This window comes from Artibeus jamaicensis, unplaced genomic scaffold (genome assembly GCF_021234435.1).
Source record: "Artibeus jamaicensis isolate MK-2021 breed Jamaican fruit bat unplaced genomic scaffold, CSHL_Jam_final contig_519, whole genome shotgun sequence".
In the NCBI taxonomy this organism is placed as follows: Eukaryota; Metazoa; Chordata; class Mammalia; order Chiroptera; family Phyllostomidae; genus Artibeus; species Artibeus jamaicensis.
In genome coordinates, this window is record NW_026521871.1 from 26,550,376 (window position 1) to 26,564,718 (window position 14,343).

The 14,343-nt window shown below is 40.3% G+C and overlaps 1 protein-coding gene and 1 pseudogene across 2 annotated transcripts in view; one reads left to right on the forward strand and one right to left on the reverse strand.

Annotated features, from left to right (window-relative positions):
• PCCB (propionyl-CoA carboxylase subunit beta) overlaps positions 1-14,343 on the reverse strand; it is a 72,523-nt gene that overhangs the window by 41,776 nt on the left and 16,404 nt on the right. The window lies entirely within an intron of this gene.
• Positions 5,675-6,308, forward strand: LOC128628003 (40S ribosomal protein S8-like; annotated as a pseudogene).

The following is a 14,343-nucleotide window of genomic DNA, read 5'->3' on the forward strand; positions in this document are numbered from 1 at the left end:
CAAAAAAGCTGTGGTACGTTTACACAATGGAGTACTACACAGCTGTAAAAAAAAAAAAAAAAGGAAACCAACCTTACCTTTTGCAAGAGCATGGGTGGACCAGGAGAGTATTATGTTAAGTGAAATAAGCCACTCAGAGAAAAACAAATACCATACAATTTTACCTATATGTGGAATCTAATAAACAAAATAAACAAAGTAGAAACAGACTCATAGATACAGAAAACAGCCTATAAGCTGTCAGACAGGACAGAGGTTGAGGGCTGGGTAAAAAAGTTGAAGGAATTAAGTAAAAAAACCTCAGATATAGACAATAGTGTGATTACAAGAGAGAAAGCGGGTGGGGTAGGTAGAAGAGGGTAAAAGGGGACAAAAAAACACAACTTTAAATGGTGAACGCACAATACAGATGTGAATACAATACTGTGAATACACAATACATCATATAGATGATATATTACACTACTGTACACTTAAAACCCATATAATTTTATTAACCAATGTCACCTCCCCCCATAAATTTAATTTAAAAAAATTTTAGAGAAAGTTGAAGAAATTTGTCTTCATTCTGCAAAAAATATCACAATGGCTGGGTGGACTTCTAACTGTCACAGAGTGACTAGTTAAAAACACTCTCTGTCCCCTAAACAACTATAAAACTGAATAAAATTGTTAAACACAGCCCTGGCTGTTATGGCTCAATGGCTTGAGCACTGGACTGCAAAGCGGAGGACTGCTGGTTTGATTCCCAGTCAGGGCACATGCCTGGGTTGCAGGCCAGGTTCCCTGGTGTGGGGAGCGCAAGAGGCAACCACACATTGGTGTTTCTCTCCCTGTCTTTCTCCCTCCTTTCCCTTCTGTCTAAAAATAAATAAATAAAATCTTTTTAAAAACTGTCAAAAACATTTCAATATACCTAGACTTCTGGCCATGATGGAGGCGTAGGTAGATACATCTGGCCCCCTTCGCACAACCAAAAGAACAACAAATTTAAAAACAAAAAATAACCAGACCTGCCAGAAAATTGAACTGTATGGAAGTCTGACAACCAAGGAGTTAAAGAAACATTCATTCAGATTGGTAGGTGGGGAGAACACAGGCAGCCAGGGCAGAGAGTATGCATGGAAAGTTAGCAGCTAGAGGACTGGGTGGATGAGGTGGTGGCTAGCAGACTGGGAGATCCCACATTTGCATGCAGATAAATCAGGAGAAACAACTCAGTAGCAAGACAGACTGCACAACACAGGGTTCCAGCATAGAGAAATAAAGCCTCAAAACTTCTGGCTGTAAAAACTACCCTTTGGGATGGCATGGATGGAACTGAAGAGCATTATGCTAAGTGAAATTAGCCAGGTGGTGAAAGACAAATACCATATGATCTCACCTATAAGTGGAACCTAATCAACAAAACAAACAAGCAAGCAAAATAGAACCAGAGACATGGAAATAAAGAACAAACTGACAGAAACCAGAGGGGAGGTGGGAGGGGATAATGGGGAGGGGGAAGAGTTTTCAGGAACATGTATAAAGGACACATGGACAAAACCGAAGGGTGGTAGGATCAAGGGTGGGAAGTAGGGATGGCTGGGGTAGGGGGCAGTAGTGGGAGGAAAATGGAGACAACTGTACTTTAACAACAATAAAAACTGTAGGAAAAAAAAAACCTGTGGGGGTTGTGGCAGCAGGAGAAACTCCCAGACCCGCAGGACAGTTTGTTGGAGAGACCTACAGGGTTCTAGAACATAAACAAACAGAACCACCTGGGAATCAGCACCAGAAGGGCCCGATTTGCTTGTGGATAGTGGGGGAAGTGACTGAAAGTCAGCTGAGAGGTGAGCAAGCCACACTGTTTACTCTTAGACGACTCCCCGACATACAGCTCCACAATGCAGTGACCTGGGTTGCCCCACCCCAGCAAACACCTAAGGTTCAAGACTCCATGCCTTACTACCTAAGAGTGTGCCAAGACAAAAGAAATATGGCCCAAATTAAAGAACAGATCAAAGCTCCAAAAACAGAACTAAGAGATGAAAAGATAGCCAACCTATCAGATGCAGAGTTCAAAACACTGGTAGTCAGGATGCTCACAGAATTAGTTAAGTATGGTCACAAAATAGAGGAAAAAGTGAAGTCTATACAAATTGAAATAAAGAAAAATATACAGGGAACCAATAGAGAAAGGAAGGAAACCAGGACTCAAATTAATGGTTTGGAACAAATGGAAGAAATAAACATTGTACCAGAACAGAATGAAGAAACAAGAATTCAAAAAATGAGCATAGGCTTAGAAACCTTTGGGACAACTTTAAATGTCCCAACATCTGAATCATGGGGCTGTGGAAAAGAGAAGAGAAAGAGCAAGAAATAGAAAACTTATTTGAAAAAATAATGAAGGAGAAATAGACAAAAAAACTGTACTTGAAAAATAACTAAATAAAATTAATTTAAAAAAATAATAATGAAGGAGAACCTCTCCAATCTAGCAAAGGAAACAGACTTCCAGGAAGTCCAGGAAGCTCAGAGAATCCCAAAGAAGGTGGACCCAAGAAGGAACACACCAAGGCACATCATAATTACATTACCCAAGATGAAAGAGAAGGAGAAAATCTTAAAAGCAGCAAAAGAAAAGAGACAGTTGCCTACAAAGGAGTTCCCATAAGACAATCAGCTGATTTCTCCAAAGAGACCTACAGGCAAGAAGGGGCCAGAAAGAAGTATTTTAAGTCATGAAAGGCTTCCAAGCTCTGGATCTACATCCAAGGACTCTACACAGCAATGCTATAATTTAGAATGGAAGGGCAGATAAAGTGCTTCTTAGATAAGGTCAAGTTAAAAGAGTTCATCATCACTAAGCCCTTATTATATGAAATGTTAAAGGGACTTATCTAAGAAAAAGGAGAAGATCAAAACTATGAACAGTAAAATGACAACGAACTCAACTGTTTCCAACTAGAACAGAACACATTCCTTTCAAGTGCAAATGAACATTCTCTAGGAGACAACATATGTTGTTCCACAAAATAAGTCTCAGTAAATTTCAAATGATTGATATCATACAAAGTATCTTTTCCAATCACGATGGAATCAAACTAATGTAAGAAACTAAAAAATTCACAAAAATATTGAAATTATTCAAAACACTCCTAAATAACCAACCAATGGGTGAGAGAAAATATTACAAAGAAAAAATCCCATTTGCTATACCCACAAAAAAATAAAGTACCTAGTAATAAATTTAACCAAAGAGGTAAAAGATCTGTACTTAGAAAGCTACAGAACTACAGAAAGATATTCAGGAAGATAGAAATAAATGGAAGCATATACCCTGTTCATGGATTGGAGTAATTAACATCATTAAGATGTCCATACTACCCAAAGCAATCTATAGATTCAACACAATCCCTGTTACAATACCAATGGCACAGTTGACTGATCTAAAACAAATACTCCAAAAATGTATATACAACCAAAAAAGACTGTGAATAGCCACAGCAATCTTGAGAAAGAAGAATAAAGTTGGAGGGATCACAATACCTGGTATAAAACTATATTGCAAGTCCACTATAATCAAAATAGTCTGGCACTAGCATAAGAACACATTCACAGATCAATGGAACAGAACAGAGAGCCCAGAAATAAACCCATGACTCTATGATGAATTAATATTTGATAAAAGGGGCATGAGCATACAATATAGTAAAAATAGTCTCTTCAATAAACAGTGTTGAGAGAACTGGACTGGTACATGCAAAAAAAGGAAACTAGACCACCAACTTACGTCACACATCAGAATAAACTCAAAATGGGACTTCCGCCAAGATGGAGGCATAGGTGGAGACGCTGTGCTTTCTCACACAACCAAGTTTAGAGACAACAAAATATTAGCAACAGAAAACACAGCCAAAACACAGAAAATTAAACTTTTCGGAAGTCTAATAACAAATTCTTCAGCCTGACCGATAAGGGGGCGAAGCCAGCAGCTGGTGGAGCGGGGTTGCACAGGAAAACTCGGTCAGACTGACACAGGCGCGCGGATCCCAGGCGTGGGGTTGTAACGGGTGGACCCAGAGAGCAACCCAGTGAGCAACCCAGTGAGCGACCCAGTGAGCGACTCAGTGAGCGACTGGTGGACCCAGCGAGGGTGCAGGGTGGTGGGTTGACTGTGGTCTCGCATTTGTGCGCAGATAGACTGGCAAAGGAGTGAGCAGTAAAAGGGACTGAGCAGGCCTCAGTGGCAGGAAGCAGCAGAGAGGGCCGCCATTTCCCCGCTCTGATCCCGCCCTCACATACAGTGTCACAACCCAGCGACCTGGGCAGCCCCGCCCTGGTGAACACCTAAGGCTCTGCTCCTCATACTTAACAGGCACGAACAGACCAAAAATGGCTCAAGAAGATCTCAAAGCCCCAGAGCCCATAACTCTAAGCAACCAAGAAATAGCAAAACTTTCAGATGCACAGTTGATCAGGATGCTCACAGAACTGGTTGATTTTAGTCACAAATTAGAGGAACATATGAAGGCTAAACTAATTGAAATGAATGGAAATGCACAGGAAACCAATAGTACCAGAAAGAAAACTGAGACTCAAATCAAGGGAGTAAACCAGAAGGAAGGAAAAAATGACCGAACAGGAAAATATGAAGAAACAAGAATTCAAAAAAATGAGGAGAGACTTAGGAACCACCAGGACATCTTTAAACGCTCCAACATCCAAATTATAGGGGTACCAGCAAGGGGAAAGGAACAGCCACCAGTGGAAAACTTATTTGAACAAATAATAAAGGAGAATTTCCCCAATCTGGCAAAGGAAATAGAATTCCAGGAAATCCAGGAAGCTCAGAGAGTCCCAAAGAAGTTGGACCCAAGAAGGAACACACCAAGGCACATCATCATTACATTACCCAAGATTAAAATGAAGGAGAGAATACTAGAAGCAGCAAGAGCTAAGGGGACAGTCACCTACAAAGGAGTTCCCATCAGACTGTCAGCAGATTTCTCAAAAGAGACCTTATAGGCAAGAGGAGGCTGGAAAGAGGTATTCCAAGTCATGAAATCCAAAGACCTACAACCAAGATTACTCTATCCAGAAAAACTTTCATTTAGAATGGAAGGGCAGATAAAGTGCTTCTCAGATAAGATCAAATTCAAGGAGCTCATCATCACCAAGCCCTTATTATGTGAAAAGTTAAAGGGACTTATCTAAAAATAAAAGAAGATAAAAAAGATGAACAGTGAAAGGACAGCAAACTCAGAGTTATAAACAACCACACCTAAAACAAAAGCGAACTAAAAGGACAGCTAGATCAGGAGGGGAAACATAGAAATGAAGATCTCATGGAGGGTTAGCAACAGGGGAATGGGAGGAGGAGAAGGTGGGAGAAGGTACAGAGAATAAGTAGCATAGAAGGTAGGTAGAAAATAGATAGGGGGGCAAGAATAGTAGGGGAAATATAGAATCTAAAGAACTTGAGACACGTGGTCATAAACTAAAGGGGGGAATGGTGGAGGCGGGGGGTGCAGGGTGGAGGGGAATGAAGGGGGGAATAGAACTGTAATGGCATAATCGATAAAATGGAATAAAATTTAAAAAAAAGAATAAACTCAAAATGGATAAAAGACAAATACAAGTTGTAATACATAAAACTGCTAGCCAACTTTCCAGCTGGCACCAAGCCATGGGCATCTCTCAAGACAACCGGCACAAGCGCCACAAGACCAGGGGCAACAGGAAGCCCTGCCACAAGAAGCAAAAATATGAGCTGGGGCACCCTGCGGCTAACACTAAGATTGGCCCCGACCCATACACATGGTTTGTGTGCGAGGGGGCAACAAGAAGTACCGAGCCTTCAAACTGAATGTAGGCAACTTTTCCTGGGGCTCAGGGTGTTGTACATGCAAAACAAGGATTATTGATGTTGTCTACAATACATCCAACAATAAACTGGTCCACCATACCAAGACCCTAGTAAAGAACTGTATCATGCTCACTGACAGCACACCGTACCAACAGTGGTACGAATTCCATTGTACACTGCCGCTGAAGCACAAGCAGGCCAAGGTGACTCCTGAGGAGAAAGAGATTTTAAACAAAAACAATCTAAGAAAATCCAGGAGAAATATGATGAAAGGAAAAAGAATGCCAAAATCAGCAGCCTTCTGAAGGAGCAGTTCCAGCAGGGCAAGCTCCCTGCACCCTTCGCTTCAAGACCAGACCAGTGTGACTGAGCAGATGGCTAAGTGCTAGAAGGCAGAGAGCTGGAGTTCTAGCTGAGGAAAATTAGGCCCAGAAAGGCAAATAAATCCTCCTCCCTCCTTTCTTTAAAGATCGTGTTTAAAAAAAAACCAAAAGGCTCATGTAATAAAGGTGTTCATTCGCGGATTTAAAAAAAAAAGTGCTAGCAGAAAATAGAGGCGATAAAATTTCATATACCCCATGTTGCAATATTTTTGCTAATATATCTCCTAGAGTGAGAGAAACAAAGAAAAAAATAAACAAATGGGACTATATCAAATTAAAAACTTCTACAAAGAAACTATCATGAAAATGAAAAGAGAACTGATGGTGTAGGAGAACATACTTGCCAATGATACATCAGACAAGGGTTTAATCTCCAAAAAATATAAGAACTCATACAACTCAATGCCAGAAGACAACCCAATTAAGAAATGGGCAAAGGACCTGAATAGACACTTCCGGAAGGAGGACATACAGATGGCCCACAGACATATGAAAAGATGCTAAACATCACTAGCCATCAGAGAGATGCAGATTAAAACCACAATGAGATACCGCTTCACATCTGTCAGAATGGCAATCATTAATAAATCAACAAACAACAAGTGCTGGTGAGGATGTGGAGAAAAGGGAACCCTAGTGCACTGTTTGTAGAAAATGCAGGCTTTTGCAGTCACTGTGGAAAACAGAATGGAATCTCCACAAAAAATAAAAATTGGAACTACCTTTTCACCTAGCAATTCCACTGCTGGGAATATACCCTAAGGAACTGAAACACCAATTCAGAAGAACTTATGTACCACTATGTTGATAGTAGAGGTATTTATAATAGCCAAATGCTGGAAATAACGTAAGTGCCCATTGGTAGATGAATGCATTAAAAAACAGTGGTCCAAGGACTTCTGGTCAAGATGGCAGCATAGGCAGAAATGGCTTGTCTCTTCATACAACCACATCAAAATGACAACCAAAATGACAAAATATAGAACCATCACTCAGAATCATCACATATCAAGGTGAATAGAAGTCTGATAACTATAGAATTAAAGAAACCACATTCACCCAGGCTGGTAGGAGGGACATAGACGTGGAACAGGCTGGCCACACACCCATCTGTGGTGGGTAAAAATTCGGGAGGGGTAACACAGGAGCAAGGAGTACCAGTCCCACACTAGGACAGCAGGCCCAGGATTCCAGTGCCAGGATGATAAGTCCCCAAAATACCTGCCTACAAAAGACAGTGGGGATTGAGTCAGTGGAAGAAACTTCTGGAGCCCCAAGCAGTTCCTCTTAAAGAAACCACACATAGACTCACTCCCTTTGTGCTCCAGCACCAGAGTAGCTCTTGAAAGGCACCAGTGGCACATACGGAAAAACTGAAAGTCTAGCATCAAGGACAGAAGCCACTGTCCCTTTTCTAAACCTTTCCCCCACAAAGCTGGCAAGTTGATGCCATATCTGACCCCATCAACCTGGCTAACACTGCTCCAAGGCAACTAACAATCACCTTGGAGATCCCCAGAGACTCCACCCCACCCAACTTGCAGACCCACCAAAGTTGCTTTTTCCGTATGAATGGCTGTTCTTGGCTCATGCTTCACATTTTCCTAAATCCTATCAAACAAGCAACAACTGGTCTCATTGAGCCCCAGGCCCACCACAAGCAGCCCCCAGCCTAGATTCACAGCTTGGTTTTGGCTGGGAATCTACAATCCCAGCACAAGTAGTGGACATCTCAGACTGCTCTCATGCAGGGTGGCCATGGGTAGAACACAGGCTGATCTTGGTCTGCCATACCTGGGAGATCCCAGAAACTACACACACAGTGGATACCACCACCCTGTCCCTCCACAGCTGATCCTCAGCAATGGGTGTGGACACAAAAAATGGTGGCAGGATTGCCTGAGGGAATGATGGGTGTTGGATGGAAGAGGACAAAGGGGGGAAAATCAGGGCAAATGTACTAGCATAATCAATAACATATAATTTTAAAATACTGTGGTACACTTACACAGTGGAATACTACACAGCTGAAAGATAGAAGGAACTCCTACCTTTTATGACAGCATGGATGAAACTGGAGAATATTATTCTAAGTGAAATATGCCAGTAAGTGAAAGACAAATACCATATGATCACACCTAGAAGAGGAATTCAATGAACAAAATAAACTAACAAGCAAACAGAACCAGAGACATGGAAACATGGAAAAGACTGACAGCGGCCAGAAGAGAGGTGGGAGGGATATAATGGTGGAAAGAAGGGGAAGGGAATGGTCATATAGAATGACCCATGGATATGGGCAATGGTGTGGGCTCACTGTGGGAGCAGGGGACAGGCTGGGCAGAGGAAAGCCAAGTGGGAAAAACTGCGACAACTGTAATAGAATAATAATTTTTTAAAAAATACTTTGAGATCAATGTTTTGGTAACATACCAAACCCGAAGGAATGCAATAAAAGCACAGCTAGGAGGAAAACTTACAGCTCTAAATGCACATATTAAAAGAAACATCTTAAATTATCTAACTTTCCACCTCAAGAAACTAGAACAAGTAAAATAAAGCAAACAAAAAAAGAAACAAAAGTAAAAGTGGAAGTATGTGAAACAGAATATAAAGATAATAGAGAAAAAATAAAACCAAAAATTGGCCCTGGCTGGTGTAGCACAGTGGATTGAGTGTCGGACCATGAAGCACAGGGTCGCCAGTTCGATTCCCAGTCAGAGCATCTGCCTGGGTTGCAAGCTGGGTCCCCAGTTGGGTGCGAGTGAGAGGCAACCACACATTGATGTTTCTCTCCCTCTCTTTCTCCCTTCCTCCCCCTCTCTCAAAAAATTTTTTTAAAAAATTTAATTTTTAAAGAAAAACAAAAATTAGTTCTTTGAAAAGACCATAAAAATTTACAAACTTTTAAATAGACTGACAAGAAAAATCATATGACTACATAAGAAATGAGAGGAGACATAACTACAGAAATAAAAATTATAAGAAAATAACAAACAGCAATATGGCAACAAATAAGGTAACTTAGATGAAATTAACTAATTGCTATAAAAACACAAACTACTGAAACAGAATCAGGAAGAAATTGAAAATCTGATAAACCTGTAACAAATAAAGACATTGAATCAGTAATAAAAAAGAAATTAAAACTACCTACAAAAACAAGGGCCCAGACTGCTTCACTGATGAATTTTGTTAGACATTTCAAGAAAAATTTATGTCAATCTTTGACGAGTTCTTCACAAAACACTGAAGAGGTAGCAACACTTCCAAATCCTTCCATGAGGCCATAATTATGATACTAAAACCAGCCAAAGATACCACAAGACTTAGTAAAACTGGGGGATAAATTCACAGCAGCAAAAAAATTATGGAAGAAAAGAAAGACATCACAACAACAGATATATTTGGCCCTGAGTGGTGTGGTTCAGCAGGTTGAGTGTCATCCTGCAGGTCCAAGGGTCACTAGTTTGATTCCTGGTCAGGATACATGCTTGGGTTATGGGTCAGATCCCCATTTGGGGGCGTGGTTGGGGTGTACGCAAAAGACAGCTGATCTATGCTTCTCTCCCACATCAATGTTTCTCTCCTTCTCTTTCTCCCTCCCTTCCCCTCTAAAAATGAATAAATGAAGTCTTTTCTTTTAAAATCTTTTTTTAAAAAAGAAATGTTATTATATAGATTTGAAAGTACTGAATAAAATGTGAACAAAATCCAGCAACTTACTAAAATTATACACCATGACCAAGAGCGATTTATCACAGAAATACAAACTGAGTTCAACATCCAAAAATCAAATAATGTAATACAGAATAAAGTTCAAAAAGGCAAAAACTACATGATTATCTTATACATGCAGAAAAGGCCTTTGACAAAATTAAACACCCTTTTGTGATTAAAAAAAGAAAGAAAGAAAACTTAACCAAAAGAAAAGGTAACTTCCTCAACCTGAGAAAGGGCATCTACTCACGTCATACTTAATGGTGAAAGAATGAATGCTTTCTTCCCAAGTTCAGGAACAAGACAAGGGTGTCCATTCTCATGCCCTTATTTAACATTACACTGCATGTTCTAGCCAGGGCAATTAAGCAAAAATAAATAAATGGCACTCAGATTAGAAAGGAACAAATATTAACTATCTATATTTGCAGAAGACATGATCATGTATGGTATATAGGAAAAAACACATAAGGAATTCACACATGAAAAAATTTATCAAGTTGAGCTAATAAACAAGTTCAGCAAGGTTATAAAGTCAGTACATTAAAATCAATTGTGTTCCTACACTTGCAAAGAACCCCCCAAAAAAGTTAACAAAACAATTCCAGGACTTTAGATCAAGATGAAGATGCAGGTAAACACAGCTCACCTCCTCACACAACCACAACAAAATTATAACTAAACTGTAGAATAACAATCACTCGGAACCAACAGAAATCATGTTGAATGGTAAGTCCAACAACTAAAGAATTAAAGAAACTACCACAACATCCCTCCAGACTGGTATGGGGGCAGATCCATGTGCAGTGAATTAAACTTCAGGAGGGATATCTAGGAAATGAGGAGACCCAGCCCCACATCAGGCCCCCCATCCCAGGATTCCAATGCCAGGGAGGTAAGTCCCCATAACTTCTGGCTGCAAAAACCAGTGGGGATTGAGTCAGTGGAAGAAATTGTTGGGAGTCTGAAAGGTTAAAGAACCCACAAACCGATTTACTCAGACTCACTCCCTCTGATCTCCAGCACCACAGTAGCAGCTTGCAAGGCACCAGTGGCATATGGGAAGGAACTGAATTGTCTGGCATCATGCTGAGAGCTGAGGGGCAGCTTTCTCCCAGACAGAAAGAAGGACAGAGGCCATTGTCCCTTTTCTGAACCATCCCCGCAAAAGCCACAGAACTGGCAGATAGGTACCCGGGTGCCTTATTGGAGTCTACATCAACCTGGCTAACCCTATAGCCCTCCTGTGGAGATACCCTGGGGCTTCATCCCACCCAGTGACTTTTCCATATGAATGGCTGGTCTTAGCTCATGTTTCACAACTTCTTAACTCCTCTCAAATAAACAACAGTCAGACTAAGTGAATCTCCAGTCCCCGTGCCTATTGCTAAGACGTCCAGGACCCAGTGCTAGCAGCAGTCAGCCTAGGTTCACAGCTTGGCTTCACCTGGGAATCTCCAAGCCTAGCATAAATAGCAGCCATCTGCAGATTACTTTATAGCTCTTGCAGGGTAACCTGGGGCAGGACACAGGTAGGGGTTGACCTAGACTGCACCAAACAGGAAACCCCAGAGCCTGCACACCATCGGACAGCTGCAGACCATGTCAGAGCAATACCACCCTGTGCCTACATAGCTGATCCTCCATAGAGAGCAGAGGTTGATGGTCAGAGGTCACGGCCAGTCCTTGCAGCTGACTGGCCTGTGCAAATCCCTCCCATTGACATACCAACAGCAATCAAGGCTCAACTACAACAGGAAGGTGTAGCTCAGTCCACAATAAGGACACACCTTGAGTACCGTGCTTGGGTGATAGGGAAGGCTGTGCCACTGGACCCCACAGGACACCTACTACATTAGGCCACGCTACCAAGACATGGAGTCAAAGTGGCTCTACTTAATACATAGAAACAAACAAAGGGAGACCACCAAAACAAGGAGACAAAGAAACATGACCCAAATGAAAGAACAGATCAAAAACTCTAGAAAAAGAGCTAAAGGAAATGAAAATAAGCAATCCATCAGATGCACAGTTTAAAACATTGGTTATAAGGAAGCTTAAGGAAATTACTGAGGACCTCAACAGCGTAAAACAGATCCAGTCGAAAACTAAGGCTTCACTAATTGAAATAAAGAACAATTTACAGGGAAGCAGCAGTAAAATGGATGAAGCTGAGAACCAAATCAATGATTTGGAACATAAGGAAGCACAAAATAGCCATGCAGAATACGGAGAAAAAAATCCAAAGAAATAATGATAGTGTAAGGAGTTTGGGACAACTCAAGCATTCCAACATTTGCATCATAGGCATACGAAGAGGAGAAGAGAAACAGCAAGAAATTGGAAATCTATTTGAAAAAATAATGAAAGAAAATTTCCCCAACTTGGTGAAGAAAATAGACGTGCAAATCCAGGAAGCAGAGAGTTCCAAATAAGATTTATGCAAAGAGGTCACTCCAAGATACATCATAATTAAAATGTCAAAGCTTAATGATAATGAGAGAATCTTAAAAAGAGCAAGAGAAAAGCAGGTAGTTGCTTACAGGGGAGTTCCCATAAGACTGTCAGCAGATTTCTCAAAAGAAACTTTGCAGGCTAGAAGGGATTGGCAAGAAATATTCAAAATCATGAAAAGCAAGGACCTACAGCCAAGATTGCTCTATCCAGCAAAGCTATCACTGAAGGGCAGATAAAAATTTTTCCAGACAAGAAAAAGCTAAAGGAGTTCATCATCACCAAACCAATATTATATGAAATGTTAAAGGGGCTTACTTTAAAAAAATGAAGATCAAAACTATGAACAAAAAAATGACAATAAATATGTATAGATCAACAGTTGGATCTAAAAAATAAACTAAGGCAACAAGAACAGAGACAGAATCATGGATGCAGACAGCATTTTGATGATTGCCAGATGGGAAGGGGATGTGGGGAAATGGGTGAAGAGGTGAGGGGATTAAAAAGTACAAACAGGTAGTTACAGAATAGCCTGTTTGGGTACAGAATAGCCTTTACATGGGATGCAAAGCATAGTATAGGAAATGGAGTAGCCCCAAAACTTATTTGTATGACCCATGGACACGAAAAATGGTGGGGGGATTGCCTGAGGGAGTGATGGGTGCTGGATGGAGGGGGAGAAAGGGGGAAAAATCAGGGCAACTGTAATAGCATAATCAACAAAATACAATTTAAAAAGAAACAAAACAATTCCATTAACAATAGCATCAAAAATAGTAAAATACTTAAATATAAATGACAAAAGTATAATACACATATGTTACAATTACAAAATATTGTGGACATAAAGACCTAAATAAATGGCAAAACATTCCAACTACATGGAATAGAGGACTCAAAATATTAAACATACATGTTTACCAAATTGATGTACAAAACTTAATATAGTTCCTACAAAATCTCAGCAGCCATTTTTGTATAGCTTTGTATAGTAAAACTTTATATGGAAATGTAAAGGACTCAGAATAGTCAAAACAATATTTAGAAAGAACAACAATATTGTAAGATTTTGCACAACTTTAAAACTACTGGAAAGCTACAGCAATCAACACCAGGTGGTTGTGAGGTAAGGATAAGCATATAGATCAAAGGAAAAGACTTGAGTCCAGAAATAAACCCTTATATTTATGGCCTACAGATTTTCCAACATTCCAAAATAATGCAATAAGGAAGAATAGTCATGTCGATAAACAGTGGTGAGACAAATATGAATTTAGACCCTGACCTCACACCATATGCAGAAATTATCACCAAATAGGTTATAGACTTGATATAAAGGACCCAAACCTAGAAAATGCCATGAAAAAAATTTACACAAAACCTTCATGACTTTGTACTGGGCACTATTCTTACATAGGACAATAAAAGCATGATCCACAAAAGAAAATAACTGGTAAACTGAATTTCAAAATTTAAAACATTTTGAACTTTGCCCTGGCTGGTGTGGCTCTTTTGGCTAGGAGCTTCATCCCATAAACCAAAAGGTCGTGAGTTCAATTCCCTGTCAGCGCACATACCTGGGTTACAGGTTTTGTCCCCCAGTTGGGGCACACATGAGAGGCAAGTGATGGATGTTTCTCTCTGACATCAATGTTTCTCTTCCTCCCTTCCCTTTCTCTCTAAAATCAACAAGTATGTTCTCAGGTGAGAATTTAAAAAAAGAAAAACTTTTGCACTCCAAATGCCACCATTAAGAAATAAAAGATAAGTTCTCATGTCGTACACATGAAACTAATACAATATTTTATGTCAACTGTAATCGAAAAACAAATTTAAAAACTAAAGCTACCCTCCCTGGCCAGATGGCTAGTTTGGTTGGGGAGCCATCCTGAAAACCAAAAGGCTGCAGATTTGATTCCCAATCAGGGT